Source organism: Gopherus flavomarginatus, unplaced genomic scaffold (genome assembly GCF_025201925.1).
Source record: "Gopherus flavomarginatus isolate rGopFla2 unplaced genomic scaffold, rGopFla2.mat.asm mat_scaffold_34_arrow_ctg1, whole genome shotgun sequence".
In the NCBI taxonomy this organism is placed as follows: Eukaryota; Metazoa; Chordata; order Testudines; family Testudinidae; genus Gopherus; species Gopherus flavomarginatus.
In genome coordinates, this window is record NW_026115061.1 from 6,140,836 (window position 1) to 6,147,071 (window position 6,236).

General features: G+C 52.4%; 1 non-coding gene across 1 annotated transcript; it reads left to right on the plus strand.

The window, feature by feature from the left end:
- The first annotated feature begins 4,577 nt into the window (after positions 1–4,577).
- TRNAS-ACU (transfer RNA serine (anticodon ACU)) lies at positions 4,578–4,651 on the plus strand. Its single transcript has one exon. It is a non-coding gene; the product is annotated as a tRNA-Ser (tRNA).
- Positions 4,652–6,236: the final 1,585 nt, after the last annotated feature.

Below are 6,236 nucleotides of genomic sequence, written 5' to 3' on the forward strand. Positions count from 1 at the left end.
TGACTCCAAAATCTCTTTCTTGAGTGGTAACAGCTAATTTAGACCCCGTTATTTTATGTCCATTTGATATTATCTTTTCCAATGTGCATTACTTTGCATTTATCAACACTGAAATTCATCTGCTCGGTAACTGAGGAAAATCATAAATGCGCCTCGGGGGGGGGTGGCAGAGTTATTTACCAGAACACAAGATCTCCTGCGGTGAGTGATGGGAAGTTCATTTATCCCAGAAAGGGAGGAGGGATCAGGGCTGGGGTGAGCTGTACATCACCAACAGGAGGGACACTTCTCCCCGAAACCTCATCAACTTGCACTGAGCCAAATCCTCCATCTCTGCAGCCCACATTTCATCTCCTTCCTCCCCATCCCCCACAGGAGCTAGAAAGGATCCCTGGTCACTGTGACATCCAAGCAACCTGTGGACAGGGGCTCTGGGGTAACACAGACATAGGGTATGGCGATACTTGCAGCTGTACAGTGCTGGGAGTTACAGCTGTCTTCGTACAGCTGTGTAAGGAAAGCGCTGCAGTGTGGCCACACTGACAGCTACCAGTGCTGCACTGTGGCCACATTTGCAGCATTTGCAGCACTGTTGGGAGTGGCTGAACAGGCATTCTGGGATACCTGCAAATACATCTGGAGGCCAATTACAGCGCTTTTGGTGGCCACACTGGTGGAGTGCCAGCAATGCCCCTCTACTATGTGCATCAGACAAACCGGACAGTCTCTACGGAAAAGAATAAATAACACAAATCAGATATTAGGAATGGCAATATATAAAAACCTGTAGGAGAACACTTCAACCTCCCTGGCCACACTATAGCAGATCTTAAGGTGGCCATCCTGCAGAAAAAAAACTTCAGGACCAGACTTCAAAGAGAAACAGCTGAGCTTCAGTTCATCTGCAAATTTGACACCATCGGCTCAGGATTAAACAAAGACTGTGAATGGCTTGCCAATTACAAAACCAGTTTCTCCTCCCTTGGTTTTCACACCTCAACTGCTAGAACAGGGCCTCATCCTCCCTGATTGAACTAACCTCGTTATCTCTAGTTTGCTTGCATATATATACTTGCCCCTGGAAATTTTCACTACATGCATCCGACGAAGAGGGTATTCACTCACGAAAGCTCATGCTCCAAAACGTCTGTTAGTCTATAAGGTGTCACAGGATTCTTTGCTGGGTACATGAGGTGCAGGTTCTGGGATGAGCTTTGAGGTGGTGGCAGGCTCTGGGAGGGAATTTGGGTGCATGAGGTGCAGGCTCTGGGCTGGGGCAGGGATTTGGGGGGCAGGGGAGGCAATGGCAGCCTCTGGGAGGGAGTTTGGGTGCAGGAGGGGGTGCAAGCTCTGGGAGGGAATTTAAGTGCATGAAGTGCAGGCTCTGGGCTGGGGCAGGGGGTTGGGGGCAGGGGGGGGCAGTGGCAGGCTCTGGGAGGGAGTTTGGGTGCACGTAGGGTGCAGGATCTGGGCTGGGGCAGAGTGTTGGTGTGTGGCAGCTTCTGAAAGTGACCCGCACCCCCCTCTGGCACAACTTCTACATGGAGGAGGCCAGGGGGATCTCCTGGGGCCACTGCCCTCAGGCACCACCCCTGCAGCTCCCATTGTGGCAGTTCCAATGGCAGAGTTGGTGCTTGGGACAAGGGCAGCGTGTGAGATACACACCCCTCAGGGACGTGCCAGATGCTTCTGGGAGTGGTGCACCGTGCAGAGCGAGGGTGGGCAGGAATCTGCTTTAGCCCCACTGTGCTGCTGGTAGGTAGTGGCAGGAGCCCCCAGGCCCTTTCAAATAGCCCAGGGCCAGCTGATCTGACTTTCTGATAGGGAAGCCACAGGAGTGGTCATGCACCCCTCATGAGAACTTCTGGGGAGTCTTTTTGGGGCTCCTGGAGTAGGCGGCAGAGAGGTGCAGCCTCACCCCCAAGTCTGTTTCCCTGGAGGAGAGAGGGGGCTGCAGGGTGATCTCCCACCTCTGTGCATCCAGAAGCCTCTGCTCCCCTCTACCATGCTGGAGCCTCCACATTTATTTATTGGCAAATAAAATTTGCAGAATTTAAAATATGGTGCACAGAATTTTTATTTTTTTGGTGCAGAATCTCCTCAGGAGTGAAACCGACTCAGGGAACCTCCTTGGATTGTCACTGCCTGGTTAACCACTCAGCCACCACACCAATGCACAGAGAGAGTGCCAAGCCCTACTGCTTTGTGGGGGTGGGGGCTGGGGTCGGGTCACACAAATTCAGACTGTACGTTCCCCCAGCTACAAACCGCTGCTGATTTCCCATTTAAGACATTAGCCGTTACTGACAAGGTTTGTCCGCGTTCTTTTCTTTATCTCATGCTGCTAGTTAGAAGGATCAGTATGGATTTTTTTTTCAAAAATACACAACCCCCTAAACCTGCTTTTAGCAATCAGAATAATTTAGTGTCACCTTATTTTTGCCTGCCCCAGTACAAAAGAAGAGGCTTTTGTGGGTTTCCTGACTCAGAGGATGAAAATGAACGTGTGTCGGGCTGCACTGCTGTGAATCGTTGTCTAGTGGAACCCATTGTTGGCACTGGTAGTGTAGACACGGCCTCAGACTCGGTGCTGGGGAGGGGAAGTATTGCCTCTAGAGACACCCAGGGGTGGTGTGGGATTGTCCCAGGTTACGGGGTGGGTGCTCGAGCGGGTTCTGTGTTGTGTTGTTAAAAAGGATCCCCAAGATATTGAACCCTGGGCCATGTTGCTGCCGACTCCAACTGGCAGAAGGGTCACAGAAAGAAGCAGGGAGAGGAGAGGAGCACCAGTGAATTTATGCAATTATTCAGTGAGGCAGAGACCTGGCACGAAGGAACTACCTGTGCAAGTCCCCTTGGCAGAGAAGGGGATCTGGGATGTCCTCGGCACTGGCGATACAGCCCAGGGATGGGGCAGTAAATGGAGCGGGGAAGATTTGTGAGTTAGGAACCCCTCTCCCCGGGTATTTCCCCTGCAGGCCTGTTTCAGTGTCTCTCTTTGCTCTTTCCCTGTGTAACCTCGTGGTTCTCACACTTTCTGAACTGGTGACCCCTTGCACAAAGCAAGGTGCCTAGTGCGACCCCCCCCATCAATTCAAAACACATTTTTTCATATTTAACGTTATTTTCAATGCTTAATTTATAACTCAATTCTTTAAAATGAGTTTAACTTTTCTCACCACTTTTAAATTCAGCCTAGAACACGTCGATGGAATTATTGTTACAAGCAGAAAAGGGGTTTAAAATAGTTATTGTTTAACACTGGGAGTGTGAAGACATTTGTCAATGTCACTTTTCACAGCAGTCTTTGCTCCATTGCCACCCTCACTGCTGCTGCCTGCACAACTGGGTGGTTTGTGACCCCCATATAATAACCTCACCCCCCCCAAGGGGCTGTAACCCCAGTCTGAGAACTCCTGGGCTGCCCTCTTCCCACTCTGGCTGACACACTTGACCCCTGTCCCGTTCCCAGGGGGCATGTGCTCTCCTGGAGCTGGATCGGCTGTTCCTGAGGGGAGCCAGAGCTGAGGGGGGATGTCAGTGGGGCCAGCAGCGCTGGAAGCCACAGACACAGGGGGGCAGAGAGGGACTGAGGAGGGGCCACTTGTGGAGAGTCACTTCCCTGTCCACCCAAAGTGCTCCCTCACCTCTCCCCCCCATCCCCTGGGGCCTGCCTTAATTCAGACCGTCCCTTTCCCGTCATATCCCCAGCACATCCGTGATTGGGATAGCAGGGGGCAGGTTTTCTCTGAGGCACTGAGCTTTGCCAGGGGGTTGGTGGCTCTTTTCTTTCCTCACCCTGGAGTAAACTCAGCTCTTTATTCCATCCTTGGTGTTTCATGGAATAACAAAAGCAGCATGAAGAAAGAGGTGAGCACCGCGGGTCTCAGGGAAGAGGCAGAGACTTGCAAACGGTGGGCTGGGCTGGGCTGGGCAGGGGAGGAGACAGGGAGGTGTGGGTGGCAGGCAGGACGGGTATCATGGGAGGGGCAGAGAGGTGTGGGTGGTAAGCAGTGCAGGTCAGGGGAGGGGCAGAGGGGTGCAAGCGGTGGGCAGAGCAGGTCTCAGGGGAGGGGCAGAGAGGTGTGGGTGGTGGGCAGACCTTGGGGCAGAGGGTATAGAGGCATGAGCAGCAGGCAAGGAGGCCTCAGGGGAGGAGAGGAGCGAGCAAGAGGCGGACTAGCTTCTAGGGAGCTTCCAGCGCTCATGCCCAGCCTCCCCACATGCAAGAGTCATGGGCCACCTGTTCTCTGGGTCTTCAACTAACCAAGCCCTCCCCGAAGCTATGTTGATGGGAGAAGCCCTCCTGTTCACACAGCGCTATCTGCATCAGGATTAAGTTGATATAACTGCATTGCTCAGTGGGGTGAATTTTTTACACCCCTGTGAAATGTAGTTATACTTACCAAATTTTGTAGCGTAGACCTGTCCAAAGAATAACTTACACAAACCTTGGGAGGAAAACATCACCTGCTCCTCTGCTTTACAGAATCCAAACACAAGCAAAGCTTGTCAGGTCCCTGTGGGGGTTGGCAGACAGTTAGGTGTGGGCAGAAAAGGTGTTTTAAAGAGCAGCAGGCACTGTGGCTTAGTTGGTTAAAGCAACTGTTTACTAAACAGGAGATCCTGGGTTCAAATCCCAGTGGTGGCTTTTGGGGCAACTGGCATTAGTTACTGTCAGAAAGCAAAATTCAGAGCTAGATGGACCAATGGTCTATCCCAGTCTGGCTATTTCTATGATTTAAATCACAGACACTGTTAACAGAGTTCCTGAAAATTTGGGGGTTAAGAGCTGATAGGTCAGTGGTCCAGTCCCCTCAAGGATGACCCCCTCCCTCTGGGGCAGGGGCAGCTCTGAGCTCTCACATCAAATGCCCATTGTGGCTCCCAAAATCTGTGGGGGGCTCATTTAGTTTACAAGCAGGGTTGAGACCTACTTTGTGCACTGTGTCTGGGAATGAAAATCCTCAGCCGTCCTTGGAAATAACAAATGCAGCAGGACATGATTCTGTCACTGCCCCAAAGCAGACAGACCAATGGAGAAATGCCATGAGTCCAGGGTAATACTTCACTGTGGTTTTACCATTTCCACTTGCAAAACTCCCTCCCAACCTTCTGGGCTCCTAAAACAGGGTACTGAGTCTGAGCCGAGACACGTACACTGCAACTTTACTCCAGGCCAAGCTGCATGATCCTGATTAATCTGACATGGGCCAGCCAAGGGTGTTTCATTGCACTGGAGACATAGCCTAATGCTGTGCCTACACTGTGATTAAAACACCTAGGGCACCTGTCTCAAAGCCCAGGTCAGCTGACTCAGGGTTATGGGGCTTGGGCTGTGTAACTGGGCACGACTCACCCCTGCAGCGCCTCCTGCTGGTTGTCCTGGGAATTAGCTCACATTCCAGCTCAGAGCACCCTCTGCAGGCCGGTGATCCACCTTGTTTCCTGCTATGGGCCCCCTGTCCCTCCCTGGACCTCGGTGCCCCCTTTACATGGGGTTCTGCCCCCTGGCAGCAACCCCTTTTCCTTAGGGGTTTCCCTTCCCTGGGAACCCCTCACCCTCTATCCCCACTTTGCCTCAGTGTAGGCTACTGCCAGTCATTGTCTAGCCCCACGCCCTCGGGCAGACTGCAGTATCAGCCACTCATCATCAGCAAAGGGGTTTGGACCTGCTGTCTTGGCCTATCCCTGAGTTACACCCTACAACCCCAATACCTCCTGGCCTAACTCTAGGCCACAGCCTGGGGCTTTCCAGGCAGGAACTCCCCAGTTCCACTGCCTTTCCCCAGCTCTGCTTTACTCTAGGTACTTTATATCAGCTTCCAGCAACCAAGCCCTTCTCTCTCTGAACACAGAGAAAGACTGTCTGGGCTCCTGGCTTCTCTGCCCTTATATAAGGGCCTGTTACTCAGTTTGGGGCGTGGCCCCAGCTGCTGCCACTTCCCCAATCAGCCCAACCTAAACAGCTGCTTTCTCCAGCCCCCAGCCCTTATCCAGGGGCTGTTTTTAACCCCTTCAGGGCAGGAGCAGAGACCCACTCTTCTACAGACTGCAAGGCTATAAAATTATAGTACAGACATATGGACTTGAACCCAACCTCTGAGACCCCATGAGGGGTGAGGGTTTCTGAACCCAGGCTTCATTGTGAACACAATTATCTGCACCACAGTTTTAGCCCCACAGCGTTAGCTCCATGAGCCCAAGTCAGATGACCCAGGCCAGCCATGCTGCCA